Consider the following 21,800-nt stretch of genomic DNA (forward strand, 5'->3'; position numbering starts at 1 on the left):
GCCGGCCGATATTTAAGTGAGTGAAGTGACATTCAGCCAAGTATGGTGATCCATACTCAGAATTTGTGCTCTGCATTTAACCCATCCGAAATGCACACACACAGAGGAGTGAACACACACACACACACTGTGAGCACACACCCAGAGCAGTGGGCAGCCATTTATGCTGCGGCGCCCGGAGAGCAGTTGGGGGTTCGATGCCTTGCTCAAGGACACCTAAGTCGTGGTATTGAAGGTGGAGAGAGAACTGTACATGTACTCCCCCCACCAACAATTCCGGACGGAATTGTTGGTGGGGAATATTATCGGCCGATATGATATGAGTATGTTATGAGTGTTGCATAGTTTGCCCACCAGAGGGAGCTCCGCAGTTGCAGAGTCTGCAACTCCACTATAGAAGAAAGCGATCAGCCAAGCCACAAGAGATGTACTGTTTATACGGTGAGTCTGTCATTCGTCATGTGAGATGATTTAGTTCATACACTGTATATAACAACGGTGTGGTAGTTCTAACTAACGGTCCTATCATTATCACTTCTAAATATTCTGTAACATCACTTACAGCCGCTAATGCATTGCTATATTAGATTAGCCACAAAGCTAATACCATGTTTATCAGTGGAAGAGCGCTAACGTTAATAAGAGGTCAAACTATAACTTTAGCGTTTATCTTATTCCAAATATGTCTGCAGTGTTTTCCACATAATGACCGCGTAAGGGGCCGTTCACATATCGCGCCTAAAAACGTGTGTAAAACGCTAGGCGCGCCCACTGATCTATAATATATATAGATCAGTGGGCGCGCCGCTTTTTCCTTCTCCAAAGCGCTCGGGCAGAAGCGCTCCTGAGGCAACTGCCTTTGCTAAGCAACCATGACGTGCTCTCTCAATGAAGACGCGGACATTTCAGCAAAAGATAAATGGATTTGCAGCACTAAAAATCGCTCGCAGTAGCTCTGCTACTAAATTTATTTCAAAATGGCAATCCATATACAGCTATGAACAGCTGTTCCTTCATCTTGGCTCAGTTTTCAACGTTGTTACGGGAAAGGACGAAGCTGATTGGTTAGTTCTTGTCACATGACCCGCGGTGCGCTTGCTGCATTCTGAAAAGTTTAGATGTTTTTAACTCGATGCGATGCGGACGTGCTTGGAAAAAACGGGCGCGTCGCACCGCTTGCGCGTCGCTTCCCTGCACAAAGAGAAGAGGAGAAGATATACGGGTCCGTTGTGAATGTGTCTGTGAGAGGAAATATAGTTTAGTTACAGTAACTACAGTAGGTGCGTCAGAAATGATTTAACCAGAGGGGACATGTAAATAAATGTGAGCTGAACACGCGCTTTTTTTTCTTTTTTTTACAGATTGTTTCAAAGCAGCTTTACAGACATAACAGGACAATGTTGTAATAATATGGTTAAATATAAGTAGGTAATATGTCATACCTATTGCTTGACAAAAAATAAAATAAAATAAAAAAAATAAAAATAATATATATATAGATCCCTGTCTATTATAATTCTAATTCTAATGATGACATGAGTAATGATACATGGTGATATTATTAATACACATGCTTATTCTTTCTCTGTCTCTCTTTCTGCCTACAGATACCTGAAAAAGGTGAATGCTGTAGCAGTAAAGTGTGGGACTACTTCTGCAAATACTGATCATTAAAAAATATATACTTTTGATGTGCAATTGTTTAGTCATTGAGACTGTAATCTAAGGCTTTTTAAAAAAAACATAAATCCCTTCTGGAAAATGATTTATACAGCCCACATACATAGAACAGGCAGATATTTTGCTATTGAATGTTGTGTAAGTGCAGTTTATAGGAAATGGGTCTAATATCCAGTTTATTTTCAAAATCAAAATATCGGCTTATAAATCGGCTCATTTCGAGTCAATATCGGCATCGGCCCCCAAAAATCCATATCAGTCGGGCTCTAATTAACATGGTCTTTATATTACATAAAAATTCAGCATTTACACATAAAACTTCCAACAAAATGTCTTTACACAAAGATTTGCTTTTATTGTGAATGTACACAAAGGCAAACTGTTTAGATTTCTGATGATCTTTATAACTAAAAGGAGAAATTGCCTCCACCTTTAGAAGGGGAAAAAAATTCAAGTGATTGCGCTGGCGTCAAATGCGCGCACAAAGTTAAGCTTTGCTTCGCAAATGCAGCCTGTTCATTATCATAATAAAATACAGTCAGTTAAAAATATATGAAAAAAAACAACAACAACACACTGCTCAGATTAAATATGTAGTAAAATCTGTGCTGTTGAGTGTTATCACCGTACCGCTGTGATGTTATGCAAAACATTTAGTTTTACTTGGATATTGGAACGCGAGTGTAGTAGGCTATAATAAATAATAATTTGGTATTCAAATACAATCACAAACATTTGATTTTGTGTCGAATGAGAGACCCGTTGATCTCAGTTTCGTTTTAGCCTAAATGAATAAGTTTTGGCTTGTCGTTTACGTTGCTATTCTTGTTCTTTTTTAAAAGCTAGGCTACTGTTAATTGAAATTATTTGTTGTGGAGTGAGGGGAACTAAAATAGCATAGCTATGTTTACAGTGTTTATTATAATGTTTGTAGACATTTCACGTCAGCATTAGGCCTATTTATGAATTAAATAATAAAATGAGACTTATTAATATGATACACGACTTGTGTTTTTTCACTCTAAAAAAAAGATTAGCAATATGATCATAAGTACACAGCAATATATAGCGTATTCATTGCAGCTTGCTTGAACGTATTTTTTAAATCAAGTACTACGACAGTAGATGCCAATAAGACTTCACTCACATAAGAAATGTCTGCCTACATACTACCTTAGTTATGTGCAAAGTCACAAACTTTCACTTTCCATGTGTGTCTCTTTAGCCTTGTGATGTTTTATGTGAATATTATCATCTTTTCACCACCTACAGCTACAACCAGTGTTTGAACGGCCAAAATCAACCTCAACAACAAAAACAACCTGGACAGAGTGAAGTCAACTAGTGATATGCAAGATCCACACTTGGACCCCAAGCAACATATCATGGATACTATATTTGTTGCCTAATCATTTATATATATATCATGTTAAATTGGTTTATCACGAACGTGTGAATTCATATTAAATTACACATCATTTTACTGTAGCAAAAATTACCAAATTAAACTTTTCCCTTCTCTGTTTGGTTGGCATATTGCTATCTGGTTAAAAAAAAAAAGGTCTTTTTTCTTTTTTTTTCCTCTGACCTGACCTGACACTTTATTTTAAGGTCCAATTCAAGTCATTAAACCACTATCTATACGTTTTGCCTCAAACTCCTAATTTGCTGCTTATTAATAGTGGCTTAATAAGCAATAGTTAATAGTAGCTGTTACTTTTAGGTATTGAGTAGGATTAGGAATGTAGAATATGGCCGAGTAGAATATGTGCTTTATCAGTACTAATAAACAGCCAATGTGTTAACAATAGGCATGCTAATAAGCAAATAGTTAATAGTGAGAATTGGTTCCTATACTAAAGTGTTACCAAAATGTATCTATATAAACTGGAAAAATTCAAAGGATTTTGTAGTAATTTGTTCACAAAAAACACTGGATATTTTTCTTGCAGATACTGTACATGCACATAAGCATGCATTTTCTTTACTTGAATCCAGTTATTAATGCACGCATTGTTAATGTTGCTGGGCAGCTGAGAGTCAGTTCACACTTGAGTAGCTGAAGGAATGTTTACGCGATTAATGAGTCAGAAAGTCCAACCTCGAACTTTAATGCCTTTTTCTCACCTAATGAGAAAAGATTCTCATACAGTCAAGTGAAGGCAGGGTTTGGTTTCTATCAGCACCTAACACAGTTTGGCACTGTGTGCTTACATTTTTCCTGCAGAACATCAGAGAAAATATGTTTTGCAAAAACCAAAAGGAAGTGAGCTCTAACCTAATATGAAGTTTGGACTGCCTTATTCTGGAATCCACATTCAGTATGTGGTGGTCTGGAAGACATGAAAGTAAAGTCCAGTGGAACAGAGGTTGAAATAAAGAACAGAACAAAAAAACAAAAAACTCTGCTTTTTCCGTTCTTGGATAAATGTCCTCAGTCTCCCTTGTCTTCATACTCTTATGACCTGGACTCCAAAAGCAGAAAGCTAAAAAGAAATGTGGGAGTTCTGGGAGGAAATCTGAAATCCCTCTCTCTGTCAGGACATTACATGAGAAAAGAGAAACAGAGAAAGTTAAAAAGATAGTTAGTATATAAGAAGGGATAGGCCGGTTGTCCCGACCTTGATTCAAATAACCTTGGGAATGATTCAGGCAGCTGTGCGGTCCTGCCCTCACAGAACACCCATTCTCAATCATTAGATTTTTTTAAACAAAGCCAAGCCCTTAGTAAGGTCATCCAGAGAGCTAGCATGCTAGTCCTCAACCCACAAACACTTTAAATTGAAGCACATCACAACAACCATAAAATTACAAGCTAAATCCAGACCAGAAGGATCAAATGGTAAAACTTAATTTGAGTCAGCACTATGGCTGGACCAGAATATTTGATTATTTTTTTTTACACCTTGTACCCCCTGCGAAACGGTTCTCATTCGAGCTTGAACATGAATCGCCCATGAGTTTACGTCATGATTCAGTTCATTTGGAAGAGAAAATAAAAATGCATAAGACCTCAGCTGTGTGGGAGCACTTTAAATTGAGTGAGGACAAGACAAAGGCAGTGTCCCAAATATGCCTACCACAACAGCACATCAAGTTTGAAAAATGTAAGTAGTACGCCTATAGTTTATTTTTGGTAAAAAAAAAAAAAAAAAGGGCTGCTTTTATTCGCCATGTTGAAAAACATTCACTTAATTTGTTTGGAAAATACCTACGAATACGGAAGTCATAAAAAAATTTACTTTAGTCCAGCCTAATAATAATTGTTCTATATTAATATTGCTCTTAACAGACCTGTTTGTTTTGTATCACTAGAGCAGTGTCCATTCTCGGAGCATATAAGCCCTGCCTGCATGAGTCGCAGCGCTTCTGGCTCGCACTGTTCTGTAGTTTATTAAAAGTGTCGTGTGTCCATATTGCACCAAAATGTGACACTGCACTCCCTTTGTTCCACAGCAACACACTTGCCACGTGTGAAGTCGATTGAATGAAAAGTTCTTGACATAATAAAAATGCAAAACTACAGACAGACATACAGAGATTCCTGCCTTTATTAGAGAGAAGAATATGTTCATCCCCCTCCCTCCTAAGCTTTGAATATTAGGTGTTGATTACTACCGAAGCTTGAAAACTGTAATACGGACCAGCCCCAGTCAGCACCAACAGCCTTATGGTACATACAGTGCAAGATCGGGCTAGTTTTGAGAAGCAATTGGTAGTTTTTTTTTTTTTTTTAAAACCAGGCATCCCTGATCTGAACGCACATGCTGGAGATTTACTACTCATCACAGGAGCAATATTACTATATATATATATATATATATATATATATATATATATATATATATATATATATACACACACACATTATTTCATCATATACATTTAGAAATTATCAACAGTTTAATGTTACATTTATAACATTTTAAAGAAGTTAAAATAAAATGTTATAAGAATACATTCTTTTTAAAAGTGTATGTGGGCAGAAACTACATTTTTTAACTCAGACCTTGCATGTGTTTTCTTTGTGTCTGTTGTGGAGAGCTTAAAAATGACCATGCAAAAGACAATGAAGGTGTGGGATTATTCTGAATCAGAAGGAAATGGAAAAGTTTTGTTTAAACTGTGTTATGTCAAATTGGCTTACAATATAACTCAACTGGAGCGAAACATAATCATATTCAATTCAGGCACATAGTCGTAGCCAGCAATCACATCATGGCGCTACACAAAGTAAATTTTTTAAAAGCTGTTGTAATGCTATTCCTTGATAAACTTTTACAAATCCTGCATGGGTTGCTCATGACTGGAGAAGATCCTCGCACTGGTGCACGTCATCAGAAAAGAGATGTTGCTACGAGACACTTTTGACAGCCGGTTGACATGTTTTGCTTCATTAACAGCATTGAAACAATATTAAGCTAGTTGAAAATCAACAAACTACAATGCCAGTAACCACTTGCATATGCAACTAAATAATCAACGATCAAGACATTTCATGGGTTGCTTTTCTATGACACCATGATTTAAAACAAGGCAGTTGTCAATCCCAAACATTGACTGTGAACGCAGCCTTAACTCAAGCAATTATCAGCAGAAGATAAATGTAATACAGAGAACATCCTATGCAGCTGGAGCAGCTGAATAAATAACCTGCACTAGTTTAAACAGAACACCATGAAACGGCCAAAATAACAAACTTCATGTGCAAACCACAAACTATAGTTCACAGACAAGCGATGTCCACTCTTCTTGGAATACAGTGGTTGGGACTTTCATAACCGATGCATATCGTTGCTCAAAATGACACGCTTCAAAAGCTACAGCCAAACATGAATAATAAAACTGCGCATTAACATTTCTCTCACCTTAATCCTGGAATGATGCGTCTTCTCTGGGAAATTCTGATATTGTGAAACTTCACCTACTGCATGCGAGATGAAAACACAGTGCTAGAGAGTCCCGCAACTCTTAAACTTCACATGGTCCTAAGTCCAGGTGTGTGCAACATCAGCATCACATTTAATGCAAATGATTACGGTTTAACTAGAAGACCCACCGTCCACTCTCTTTAAAAAAACATCCTGGCTATGGCTGTCCTTGGATGGTGCACTAAATTGATGAGTCGGATGTCCGTCTCTTAGCCCACACTGCTCCCTTTCCAAATGACCACCAAAGTGACACATGTAGGACAAGAACAACAGCATGTTTTCAAGCCGAGGTCATTCCATATCAATCATTAGGGCAGAGAAATAATGAGAGAGACAGAAAGAGAGAAAGATAGATCGATAGCCCTTAACAGTAATCCCAGGGGAATGGCATGGTTTCATTTCCTCTCTACAGTTGGTTTAGTTCCTTTATCTCTTCTTCTGCAGAAGAAATGTGAGCCAGTACAGACGCAGCGGCTGGACCTCTAAAAGCTGCACTGAGATGGGATTCAAACATTAACCAAGGAACACGAAATAGAGTATGGAACAGGGCAAAAGCGTAAGCAGGAGAAGGAGAGAGGGGCTTAATCATTTACAGTTTACCATCGCTTGGCTGTGGAACAACAGATGAGCAACCGGTCTCAACTGGGCAAAAACACAAAGATACAAAGTGGAAGTTTCCACTTCGCTGGCAATTTTCATCTTCCTGGTCATCTGTTCCCAACACTCACTTTGAGAAAAAGACATCCTGTTTTTCCTCCATTGTCACTCGTTCGCTACATGGCTGGTCACGACTAAGTTTAGACTGGTTTATGTTTGTAGGGCAAGGGGGGCTTCCTTAAAGTCAAATGCAGGAGGGTATCCTTAGCTTTTTAAACATTACTTGCAACAACAATATTGATTAACATGCAGTTGCAAGTGGAACACTGAGCCATTTAGTTAACAGTCTATTTCTAAATATCGTGCAGTTACACTTAAGTCAGAACTAGCAATGAGCAAAACTTTCGTGAGCTGACATATATTGCATGTTCTATTATGCAATATATGTTATTATATTGTGCAAGGTGACATGCAATATTATTTTTCACTATATATGGTTCAAATGTCAAATATATTTGTACGGTTTCCAAGTAGATAATAAAACAATACCTTTGCTGTACTTTTAATAATTAGTTTATGTTTCTTGATTACTTCTACACAGTTTCTTTCTTTTTTTATTTTCTTGAAAAAAAAAAAAAAAAAACTATGAAAAATGCTATGCTTAAGGGATGCTTAGGGATAATTCACCCAAAATGAAAAATTACCCTGTGGTTTACTCAAATTCATTCCATGCAAGGTGTATAAGACTTTCTTCTTTCAGACAAATATAATCCAATACAATTTCCTGGCTCTTCCCAGCTGTATAATGGCAGTGAATGGTGGCCGAGATTTTGACACAAAATAAAGTGCATAAATCCATCATAAAAAGTGCTCCACACGGCTCATAGGGGTTAATAAAGGTCTTCTGAAGTGAATCAATGCATTTGTGCAAGATAAGTCTCTTGTTAACGTGTGTACGACAGTTAATGGAAGCTAGAGATTACAGTTTATACAGTTTTAAATATGGATATTTTACAGAAAACTCATCGATTCTGCTCATAAGGCTTTTATTAAGCCCACGGAGCTGTGCACAGCACTTTTTATGATTGATTTATGCACTTTTATTGGACTTCATGATCATAAACCCCATTCACTGCCACTATAAAGCTTGGAAGAGCCAAGACATGTTTTAATGTAACTCCGATTGTACTCATCTGAAAGAAGAAAGGCATACACATCTAGGATGGCTTCGGATGGTGAGTAAATCATAGGATAATTTTCCTTTTTGGGTGAAATATTCCTTTAAGAGAGTGTGTACAAATATATACTTAGCTGTGACTTCATTATATTTTATACTTTTTTTTTTGTATTTGCTGGTATAAATACTTATCTTTGGGTATTGTTACAATATCTAGTGTTGAGAAAAAACTGCAAAAAATATTTTATTAATCTGCTTCCATTTTATTATCCATTTCTAATAATTATTATTATTAACACTAATTAAATTAAACTTAAAGTCCAATTCTCACTATTAACTAACTATTATTAACTATGACTTTTGCCTCAATTAACTCCTAATGTGCTGCTTATTATTAGTTTATAAAGTAGTTGTTAAGTTTAGGGTATTGGGTAGGATTATGGATGTCATGCATTATATTTACTTTATAAGCACTAATAAACAGCCAATAGGTTAATAATAGGCATGCTAATAAGCAACTAGTTATTAGTGAGAATTGGACCCTATACTAAAGTGTTACAGAATTTATTATTATTACTAACAATAATAATAATAATAATAATAATAATAATAATTCATATTTTAGAAAACTTCACAGAACAGTCAAAGTTTGGTTGTTCACATTAAGTAGGCTCACTAAGAATGAAGTAGAAACCACTAAATCACACCAATGACTATTTAGTGTTTATTAGTCACTTTTGGAACTAGGCGAATCAAAACAATGTGATCACCAACCTGATTCACAAGAGGTGATTCAGGACTGGAAGGAGCGACATGGTGTTTTTGATTTATATCTTTCCCTGCAGAGCTGCAGTCCAGCGTTAATGTGATTTGGCCATGGCCATATTGGCTAATGGTAAAAGAGGTTCCTTCTCTCCATTAACCGGACTTTAATATGTCTGCTCTCAGTAAGCCCACGAGTTACATAAGAGACATTTCAAAAACAATTCCAACCTCTTCCGATCTCTTCCACTCCTGATCACGAGACTGCAAAGCCAGTAAACACATCAGTGAGCGCGCTAATGCACACACAAAACCGCAAGCGCTCATAAATGGACTGCAGAACAAGAGAGCGTCCTCTACGAGCAACATCCGAAGAAAAACTCAATATAAATACTACAGCTCTTCCTAAACAGGACACCTTCTGACAGACTGAACTGGAAAGAGTCGGAAGCATAAAGCAGCATCATTCCAACAGATTGTCTTGTATTTACCTGTTGAGGTTGATTGTTGCTAGTCCCAAGTGTTTGGCAAACTGATCTTGCCTCTGTGGTGTTGCTGTTCTGAGTATATGGAAGTTCTGTCCCACTTTTACTCCACAGCTAGTCTGCAACTCCCTACTCCAATAACCCCTGACCTACAGGAAGTAGACACAATAGACTGAAAATAACCCCCCCCTTTCTCCCTCTCTCTACTTTTTCCTACCCTCCACCTTCCTTTAGATGACAACAACAGCCTTTTCTGTACGGTGAAGAAGAAAGGCTGCAGCCACCACAGTGATACCTGTCAAGACTCAGCGCTTTGCTCTGTATCTCCGCCAGGATTGCACAAGAGCTCACTGGGTCTTTCCCATACACGTCAAGACAGAGCCAGAACAATATACCTATAAGAAAGAACATTCTTCTTTGATGCAAATTCTCTGCACATAAAAGTTCACTATGCCTATTTGAAAGTTGTAATTGGGTGTAATTAATATGCTATAATGATGTTATATCTTATTCTACAGTTGTTACAGATGAGCATGCATAATATTTATGTAAAATACACATGATATTACTGTTTTACTGTATTATTTCTTTTTAATTAATGTATTTTTGGCTTATGCTGCCTTGATGAGCATAATAGACTTTAACACTTAAAAAAATCTTACAGACAGCAAGTTTTTGCAAGGCAGTGTATGCTGCTTTTTTTCATGTGCACACTTGCAGTCTTTCTCACTTCTCTCCAGGAGCCTCTTGTGATAATGTGTGTCATCCCAGGCACATAATCCAATTTTAGGCCAAGGCTAACCACAGCAAATCACATTTAATGCAGAGACTAGAATTTATTTGTGCCAAATCGAATTGTCCCTATATAGGCTACCTAAAGAAGTGAGAGGTACAAGAAATGGAGCCATGACGTAGTGGAGATAAGGAAGAAAAGAGGCTGCATCCAAGAGCATCCTTTACACGTTTCTCTTGCACTGATATAAGTCCCAAACAATGATGTTTGACATTCAAGTATTTATGACTGCCATATTAATCTACAGCAAAGGAAGAATTCTTAAGTGGGAAAAACAATGCATGAGTGACTTAAGCATTAGTGTCCCAAAGGACTGTGAGAGGTGAGGGTCGCTGGACAGAAGACTTCTGATCAGCGTTTCCTATTATAATCTCATCCACACCTTAACAGCAGAACTGAATCTAAATCTGGATCAGAGCCTATAATGGGCTGTGCAGACAACTCTACAGGCAACTGAGAATAATTTCAGCGTGTATTATAATTTTTAAATACTAAAAATCTAAATAAATAAAAAATAACATTGAATGCATTACATGTTAAATTATTGCACATTGTAGTTAATAAAGACTAAAAACACTCTTTAAAAAATTTAATGGTTATATCTATATGAATCTATACCTCACAGTATTTTTGAGGTTTGGCCTTAAGAGAATATGTATTACTGGTGATAAACACTAAACACTCATGAAATATTTGTTGATTACAAAGGCAACACAAAATTGCAATACAATAATTATGAATTTTGGGTTTCACTATTTTACAGTGGCTTTGCTACAATGTAACAGTAAATTTAAGTGAGAAATATATGTAATGTGTTTTTACTATAGGGTTATGGTTAGTTGCATCTAATTATGCATAGTTTACTGTTATGACTATGGACTCATGATACTGTATGTCATGTTACCTCAAGGATAAGGACTCATGTTACTGTATTTTTGATTCAGCCAGTAAAACAGTGTTGAAGTAAACAGTAAAATAATCTCTGATTTCAATTTAGTTATTATAAATGCACTGATATAACAAAAAATGAGGTATTTTCATGTTATGAAACCAAGTGTAAGATATATGCTCCTGGTCTTTTATAAAGATATACTTTAACTGTAAAGTATGCAATAATAACATGTACAGTTAAAACATTTCAAAATTAATATTAAGTTACTTGGAATAAATGAGTGAAAAATGTTAAAATGTTTGATACAATAAATCAAATTAACAGATATACAAAATAAAAATAAAACTTTCCAAGAAAACTTTTTGTGGCTGTGCACACACATAAATTACAGTCTTGTTAAAGTCCGAGCAGGTGGTGAAGGGTGAGAGGTGTGTACAACACATGATTTCAGCCCATTAGAGCAGTGACCCCCTACAGAGAACATCGTGTACTGGAGCAGACTGGGAGAAAACATGCCTGCAAGTCACCCGTTAACATATGTGAGAATTTAATCAACATATGGGAATTTCTCTCAACGTTGACACTTATTTTTAGTTGTAGCACTGATTGTGATTTATATGAGTTTTAATTATAACGTTCGCTGACATTTTAGGTAAAAAATAATAATAATAAAAAATGTATTGTGCTGATCTTGCCACATGTATCTCCAGTATAACGATATTTGTGTTGTTAATAGACACAATGGAAACTGCAATGCAACCTTCCCTTCTTGCTGAATGCTGATTCCTAGATAAAGATAGTGTACCTCATCACAACCTCTCCCATGTGCCACTCAAATGAGTTTGCCACAGTTAAAAGTAGCTTGTGGGTCTGTGGTTCAGCCTCACTTGCACTGAAGCACTGTGTGATGTGCTATGACAAGGAAAGACACTTCTGAAGGACAACTAAACTGTGACTGCTGTACTACATTGTGCTTGTCAAAGTAGAAACCAGGTCACTGATCAATAGCTATTATCCTAATGTAAAGTTCACTCAGGCTTCTGATAGATACACAGACACTTTTCACCCTCTTTTTTCCGACTATCCTGTTTGAGTAATAAATTAATAATCAATTGATCAATACATTTTTTTTTTAAATAGTTTGTTTTAGGGTTTCATGACCTTTAAAAAAACATAATATATTATAATAATATATTATTATTATTATTTTTTTTTTCTTTTCTTTTTTTTTGAAGCCTCTACATTAAATGGTTAGCCAGTTTAATGCTTTGGATAGCTTTTCATGTCACTATGAACACCATTTCAATTACTATTTCATTATTTCATATAAAAGCATCCTCTATTTGTGTTTTAATTCAATCTGAATGATGGCTTTTGCTAATATGCTGTTCATATAATGCTAATATCCAGCAAACCTTGATGTGTATTTATATACACAATACAATAGAACTGACTGTCTAGCGGCTAAGAAAGTACGGTCCAATAACAGTATTGTATTGGCCAATATATTAATCTAATCTAATGGCCAATACATAATGCCTGACCACTTGCAACACTTAGAAACGAATATGCATAATAATGCTGGCATTTAAAAACAAAGGCACAAAAGTTTGAAAAAGCATCTTTATGAGAGTGTGTACCCTTCATAATTGAATCTAAAAGACATTTCAAAGGTTACGGATGACGTCTAAGCACTAGCTGTGGAACACCAAGTGGTAAGGCATGGGCTAGTCATCTGACCAAGATGGAGAGAAACAAAGGGGCATGACATCAACAAACTCAGATATACGCAAACAGGGCAGGCACACTCTTTTTTTTCAGTTCCCTCTATCCCTGCTCTTTGATCCAAGGGGGCGATAGTTACGCTGGCATAAAAAGGTCAGTAGGATGGCACTTTGCCTGGATGAGTCAACTGCCCTCCTCCTCGATCCCCTTTCCTTTCCATCTATCGCTCTTAAAGTCACATGTCTCCGTCAAAGCTGCGTCATTCACATTCAACACATTCTTCTGGCCTTGGCAGCCTCTCTTCACATGACTGGAGCACTGCTTAGGTCTCTCCAACTGCCTGCCCAAACAATTCCCTCTTTTTTAGGACCCTACCACTCCGTGCGCAGGGCAGCAGGGCCCAAAACGGACATTGACCTCCACGACACAAGATTTTCTTAGTCTTTCAGCTTGTTTGGCTACACCAAAGGGAAACGGGACAGCTAGAAAAGGTGGTAACTAGTGGTGCAATGGATCACTAAACTCACTTTGAGTCATGGATCGCATAATATTTCAGATCAATTAAAAAAAAAAAGTGTGCTTTTCATTTATTACTTAAAGCTTAATTTAAGTGCTTCTATACCACAGCAAAAACTACTATCTGAACTAATAAAGTCAATAATAAAACAAGAAACATTACATAAATTACATGCATGGACGAATACAACAAAGTAACTAATAAAGTCAGTAACACTAGTATTCAGGTGCAGAAATGTAATAATTGTAAAAGAACACAAAAGTGGTCTTCACTGCAGAAGTTAAATATAGCAGACAGAAGCAGGTATTTACAGGCTGCTGTCTCTTTAAGACCAAAATCATCTACCTAATATATACTGACAACAAATCCGCTTGTTTTCTCAGCTGTTTCAATTCACTTAAGACATTACTGACTGTGTTTACCAGAATACTTGCCAAACGGGTATTTTAATATAACTTTGTGTGTATGTTTCTGTTTAAAGGGAGTCAAAGCAGAATCAATGTGTGTGAATCGCGCCTGTCTCTCTCTCTCTCTGTGTGTGTGTGTGCGCTTTGGATGTGTGCAGCAGCAGTAGAAAACAGTGTGCATATTCTCTTTTGCTTGAATGGTTAAAAATAGTTTGAATGGGTAAATTGGCAAGACAAAACACATTGACATGAATTGAACATGCAATGATAAACTAACTCTATGATGTTAAATTTAACAGTTAATCTGTGAATCGCATGCATGCCAAACGTGGGGTCAGGTCCGTATGGATCTTTAGTGTTGGGACCATTTCTCACTTTTAATTAGTTGCTTACTGACATGCCTATAATTAATATATTGGCTGTTTATCATTACTTATAAAGCACATTTTCTGCATGACCATATTGTAGATCTCTAATCCTAGCCAATACCTAAACTTAACAAATACCTTACTAACCATCTATTACTAAGCAGCAAATTAAGAGTTTCCTCAGGCAAATGACATTTTTAATAAGGCTGTAAAACTGCAAACCTCAAAAATCACATTTTCACACAATTCAAACAAAACACAGAAATTAATTTCCAAAGCCTTTCTTTCCTGTTTTGCATAAAAAATAGCAACCGCACTCACAATGAGCAACTTCTCACAGACAAAATGTTAAGTATTTCTTAACTAAAATAATTCATATTGAACATACGTCAATTCCCTTTTTTTTCTAGGCCTATTTTAAAATTCCCTGATGCTTGTATGACTATGAGAACTCTAAAAACCATAAACCAAGTTGTTTTTATATTGAAGTTACAACATAACAGATATTTCCTTCAGTATTTTGATGTTTATCCAAGTGAAATGGAAAACTTGGTTCTTTCCATCAGTTGTTGATTGGAAGGAGGGATATGTGAATGCAAGTTTGCAGTAGATTGTAAGAAAAAGGTGAAGTTTTTTCTACATCCAGCACACATCACCAGAGAGAAGGTGCATGTATGGCTGGGCGATATATCTAACGATACGATCATGCGCATCTAATCAGTCAAGTAAATAAGTAAAGTAAGTAAATATCACGTTCATTATCGCAGATGAATCGCCTTCGATAATGAACGTGATATTGCGTAGCTTGTCAGCGATCTACGGCTCTGTCTATTAAATGCCACTCCAATTATAAGCAGGTGATGGCGATTTTAGCTGTGATCACGGAAGCAGCTTTACTGATTAGATGCGCATGATCATATCGTTAGATATATCGCCCAGCCCTAGGTGCATTTTGATGAAAAATTACAATGTAATATAAATAAAAAGCAGAACAACCAAGCAAAACATGCAAGGATAAATCAGTAATAAGATCAATAGCATGCACTTATATAATAGATAAAGAGAAACTAAATTTAATTCAAACTTTAATAAAATACTCAAGTTATTTCTGAAGGACAAAACTCAGAAGTAAAAGTTAAAATGCATAATTTCTGTGCAGCTGGCATCATCAAACAGGTTTTGCAAACACTCTCTAATGGTTTCCATTAGTTTGTCAAACAGACGGTCCCATGCCAACTGCTGTTTTGAGCCCTCAAACAAACACTAATGTTTTGATATTGTATTGGAGCGTCACAGTATCTACATGTTTTAAGAAAATCATTCTCCAAAATGGCTCACTTACAGTTTTTCCATTAAGCTGAGATAGGTGAACGCAAAGCAAAACCAAATAAACTGAAGCTTTCACACATGCAGCAGATGCTAATTTAAATAGGGTGGGGAATATATGCAAATCGCGTCATCAAACAGATAATATAATAACCCAGTGAACGGTCCAGGTTCCAAAGTCAAGCACATACACACTCCAGAGTTAAAACACCTGCTCGTATAGAGACCACAACAGAAACTCTAGACCCACTCGTCTGCAGGGAAAACCAGGTGTCTTTCTCCAAAGCCCGTAAGATCAACAAAACGTGCCATGAGGAAATGAAAGGAACCCGTACTGACCTTGAAAGCTGAGCAGATTTACTGGAGTAAATCTTAATCCAAAGTTCTCGGGGAAGAAAAAAAGGATAATGAAGGTTACTTAACTAATAATTAGGAATCAAATGAAGACCAGAAACAAGACATGCCCAATCAGCCCTTCTGGAGAGGACAGAGGCGTACGTTCACATCAGAAACAAGCCTGTGTACTGTATATTGAAGGTCTTTTTGCTTCTCACAGCTATACACATGAACACTATCTCTGTTGGCACGATGCCAGGCTGGAGATATCAAGCCACATTGAACAGCCCTTCTAATGCAATCAGGAGAGAGAGCACTCTCAGACTGTCGCTGAGAGCTCACTCGCGACGAGGGGGAAGGGAAGTCCAATGTGAGCCAGGCCCCAACAGACTCACGGTAACCTGAGAAATTACACGGGGCGGCGGCGGCATTTCACAGCTTGTCTCCAGCCTGACCCCTCCTACACACCAGTAGCCCACTGTGATCCTGAGCAGGGACAGAGAGAAGCCCCTCGTCCACCTCTTTAATGTTTAAACACCATAAATGGTCTTAACCAAATTAAATAGGTAACAGTTTACAATAAGTTTCAACTTGATAAAGAGTTAGTTTACTCAAAAATGAAAGTTCTGTGATCATTTACTTACCACCAAATGAGTTTCTGTTACAATTAGAGTTGAGTTTCCATTTCCCAAATTTGATTTGCTCTTGCATGTATGTGTGTTAAATGTGAATAAGAACCTGTTCATCATACAAAGCAATTGTGTCTCTTCAGATGACTTGGACTACGTTATTCATAAACACTTTTTGACATAAATCTCTTTATTAACATTTTGAAGTGTCAACATTTTGGATATTCAATGGAAGGACAGAAATCTCAGGTATCATTAGAAATACCTTAATTTGTGTCTCAAATATAAATAAAAGTCTTATGGGTTTTGGAAAGACATGAGGTAGAATAAAGTATAAAAAAAATGTCACATTTTTATTAATCTAGGTTCATCTTCATTTTTAAATACTGTTGTTTATCGTTAATTCATTCATAATAAATTAACTGATGTTAAAAATGTCATATGTAAGATTGTTCATTATTGCTTATTAGTTCAATCCGAATTTTCTACTTAAATATCAAAATTCTAATTATATTTGAATTTAAAAAGGCATAATTTCAGTTAGGAGGAAAAAAAGCCACAAGTAGGCCACAAGGGGGCGTATCGCGCAAAATATTACGCACGTTTCTTCATAGCATAATAAAATAACTATCTTTGAAGAAAAAGTGCATAATGTTTAAAATAATGTTTTTAAACCATATTATAATAAAGTTGCTTAAACAATAATAATAAAAAATAATAATAATAAATGCATGTATGTATAGTTTAATACAAAAGACCGAAAACCAAATCACAGAGTAGGCTACTTTTCTGACTCTTACATCGTTGCTGCATTTCGTGGGCCACTGATAGGCTGCCTGACGGCTGACGCACAACTCAAATTTGTTTTTGCATTCAAATGTGGATTTTTTTCTCTTCATTCAATGAATATTCGAAATTAAAAAAAAAAAATTTGTTACCAAGTGTAACCAAAAAACTGTAACCAAAACTTCCCAATACCATTTTGATATTTTAAACAAACATTTGATATAAAAATATAAAAAATTATATTATATTTAAAATATAAAATAATATAAAAAAAAGGTAACACTTTAGTATAGGGAAGATGATATGTATATTGAGCATAAAAACAAAGTATGCTTTCATTAATTAACAACAGCGACTAGTATGTTTGTTTACGAGGACAGCTGGTAAAGACAATGTAACCGAAACAAACTTTTCTCATCAATATTTTGCAGATTCCACTTAGACTGCTAACTCAAACGGAGTCAAATATAAAATTCCTCTTGCCATGGATGCAGTGAAAAGTAAAGCAGGAATCACGTGAAAACACGTGTTTTCTTTTACAGTAACTTTATTATTATTATGTCTGTCAGTGATTCTGGAGTGTCACTACAATAGCCAAAACTGATTCTTCAATCCCGCATGGCTCTGTTTTCCAGCGCAGGTCCTGCAGCCTACTCATTTCGCTCTCTCTCCAACACCTCCTCTTAATGTACTCAAGCCCATAACTAGGCTTTATTCCAAATAAAGAAAAGAGAAAGAGAGTGAAAGGGCTTTCTTCAGCCATCTGGGAACCATCAGCAGCGGTAGCACAGCAGCACAGGAAATGGTCGCCATGCTGCTGTCAAGCAGCTCAGTCTGCAAGAGAACGACACGTCAGGAGCAGACGAGCAGCTGGAGAGAAAGCAGGAGAAAGACTGAGAGACAGCGCAAGGGGGCAGATGAGCAGCCTGACAAACTGAGAATCCTGTGCATCATGGGAATTTGGGGAACAAATAGGCTCTGAAACAAACCTTGTAAAGTGTAAATCTATGATTTTCCACATGTTCATAAAGTATATTATTACATATCCTTAAACTGAGTGATTGGCCTTAAATAAAATTGCCTTTATACTGCAACCTTTTAATGATGTTAATAATAATAATAATAATAATAATAATATTTAATTATAAACAAAACTATTATAATTATCTTCAATATGTATTAAATATTAATAGTTACAAGCATTTAACATCCCTAGAAAAGTTATTATATTTTTTAATAATGTAAGTAATATTACTATTAATATTATTGACTAAACGAGTTGTTTATATTATAATATTAAAATAATAATAATAATAATAACTATCATAATCATTAAAATATTAAGTTACACATACTTAACATTACTAAAATAGATATTATAAGTGTATTTATTATTATTATTATTATTATTAATTAGTAATATTATTGAATAAATTAGTTGTTCATTTTATAATAATAACAATAATAAGAAAGCTATCGTGATTATTAAAATATTTATAGTTAAAAAAATTTAACGTAACTAAAATAGTTATAGGAATTTATATATATAATGTTATTAATATTACTATTAATAATTAATATTATTGATTACATAATTGTTATAGTTTATATTATTATTATTGATGTTATTATTATTATTATTATTATTATTATTATTATTATTATATTTATAATTTAAATAATTATTAATCAAATATAAATAATACTTAATTTATATTATCAATATTTAAGAAGAACATCAATGGTAATAATGGCTTTTGTAATAGCTTATTATTAACAATACAAATAATAATTATTATTATTTTTATTACCATAATTAATAACTGAAACACAAAATTACTCAGCTCAGCAGTGTTATTTAGAGGGTCTTACCTGCAAACAAATCCAAAAACTTGTGCACAAAAAGCGCATGATACAGATACAGTTCAGTCATTTTAGACACAGTTCAGCCCGAAACATTCCTTGAACAAACCACATGTACCATCTTCAGTAGTTGGTGTATGTTTATGGGGAAGAACTGCGGCCCTAAAATAGCACCTTCCAAAAAAGAAAATGCTCAAATCTATTCTTAAACTGGGCTCACCCAAGACGTCTGCATCACAAGATTTGCCAACTTCTAGAACGAAACGTCTGCTCCACTTCCCCTCTAAAACGTCATTTTTCATCAGCTGCTAACTTCTTTCAGTAAAACTATTCATCCAAGAATGGACTAAACAATGAGTCGACTTAATCGTTTAGAGTTTAGCTTTTCTTAGTGATTTAAAGGGGATGAACTAAGAGTAGTAACCTCAAGTCAGCACTTTTGTGATAAACTGACTGACTTTAACAATACTAAATGTGTCAAAAAAGTACTAAGCTAGTTTTGTGCAATATAACTATACATAGCCAGTTTATTTTTTGGATAACTATGAGTAGAAATGGCTGCACGTTGTATTCAACAGGCTATTTTTTGAATGTCATAGGACTTGACTGGCTCTGTCTAGATATTTCTGATTTTAAAAGAATTTGAAATATCATAACATATTGGATAAAATATTTTACAATATACTGTAGTTTTGAGCATTCCATTCAACAAGTAATGCATTGAAGTAAAATATGCAAGTATACAGTGTACATTAAATGGTGCTGACAAATTCATAGCACCTACTTAAGGGAAACCAAATCTAATCGATATGGCTTGTAATCAGGGCCAAGTCTGTGTTTCCATTTAATCAAATTCTTTCAAAATAAATAAATAAATAAATAAAGCCTCATGCAGGGCATTCTGAAAGTACAGAAAGAGTTATAAAAATAATTAATAACAAATGAAAAAAAATCTGAAAAACTGAAACCATGTTATGTTATACGGGAAAAAAAAAAAAGAGGAGAAAATGAAAGTGTGAGACTTCCATTTCCATCTTATCTAATCTCTGCATGGGAAAGAACAAGACTGAACAAATATCCCCTGCAAATAAAAGCTCCCATCTGTTTACAAACTGCCTTTTCCTGTTAGCCTCTCTTTGCTGGATATTCTTTGGCAGTTCAGCACTTAGGCTAATTCGTGATCAGCTGACCAAACAACGCTAGTCTAGATATGCAGACGATGACACATACAAGAATAAAAGCTAATCAAACGTGTTATGAATCAGATGTCTAAGGCATCGATAGCAAAGGGCCACTGAGCACTTCAGCCAGTTATAATTAGCTAAGCTCGTCATGCTCAATGACTGAACACTTCAAACAAACACTACAGATAACACTAGCAGCACATGACTATAGCGGGTCTCTACAGAGGGAAAAACTGTGAAAAAAAAACTACTTCTTGAAAATCTGATCAAGACACATACAGTAGGTGCTAGCAGGAAAAATCTTGGCCTTTTTAGCTACTATTTTATCTTGTTCTATATAAAATAATATAAGAACAACATAATATTCACATTTTAATTTTAGCAAAAAAATAAAAAAAACACTCACCAAGCAATCAAAATACAGTAAAAACAAGCAATAATATTGAATTAGGTTTTCCATCATAATATATTTTTAAATGACATTTAGTTACAATTTTCAGCAGACATTACTCCAGTCTTCTGTCTCAAATGACCCTTGAGAAATCTGATTTGCTGCTCAAGAAACATTTCCTAAATTATCAATGTTGAAAATAGCTTTTGCTGGTTAATATTTTTGCAGAAATGGTGATGCACTAGCCATTAAATCAAAGTATTCTAAAAAAAAAAATATGACTGCCAAAAAAATATTAAGGAGCACATTTTAACAAAAATGAGAAGAACCTTTATTAATTGTTTACTGATAATGTTTGACAAATAATTAAGCAGCAAATCAACATATTAGAATGATTTCTAAACGATCATGGGACATTAACATTACTCACTTTTTGCATGTAATTCATTAATTTAAATAACAGTTTTGTTTTTCATGTTGCTAAGATGTTGAATATGGAGCTGACCATTTAGGTAGCACTAATTTATTATGCATGACACAGCAATAAATGGGAACATATTTCTCAGCTTATTCTGGATTTGTAACCTACATAAAGTTTTTAGCATGCAGCTGCCACTCATAAAACATTTCATTTCAAGAAAAAAAACAAACAAACATAAAATTACAATATTAACATAAATTAAGATGTTTGTCAAAAATCACACAGCCTTAACTATGGAAGTGGTTTAACACAATAACAACAGGAAAAGTCAAATGCAACACTGTTTCCAAAATAGTTTCCCACCAATAAGGAATGTAAATAGTCTGTATATAAACTTCTAAGCTCTGGATCAAACTGATGGAGCCCTGGTGAATAATAAAAAACTCTTGAGCTTCCCAGCAAAAATAGAAAGGTCATAGAGTAAAGGGAGAGACAATGTATGGTTGTGTGTGTGTGTGTGTGTGTGTGTG

The 21,800-nt window shown here is 35.3% G+C and overlaps 1 protein-coding gene across 9 annotated transcripts in view; it reads right to left on the reverse strand.

The window, feature by feature from the left end:
- The window catches only part of gab1 (GRB2-associated binding protein 1), a 73,951-nt gene that overhangs the window by 41,929 nt on the left and 10,222 nt on the right, over positions 1-21,800 (reverse strand). The window contains exon 1 of one of the 9 annotated variants that reach the window (XM_026204478.1): positions 16,000-16,903. The exons of 6 other annotated variants lie outside the window; for them this stretch is intronic. The gene's annotated coding sequence lies outside the window, so the exon portion shown is untranslated. Of the gene's footprint in view, positions 1-6,548; positions 7,680-9,638; positions 9,790-15,999; positions 16,904-21,800 lie in introns of those variants that run through there. 2 more of the 9 variants (XM_026204477.1, XM_026204479.1) reach the window with 2 other exon arrangements.

The sequence above is a fragment of the Carassius auratus genome, chromosome 26 (genome assembly GCF_003368295.1).
Source record: "Carassius auratus strain Wakin chromosome 26, ASM336829v1, whole genome shotgun sequence".
NCBI lineage: Eukaryota > Metazoa > Chordata > Actinopteri > Cypriniformes > Cyprinidae > Carassius > Carassius auratus.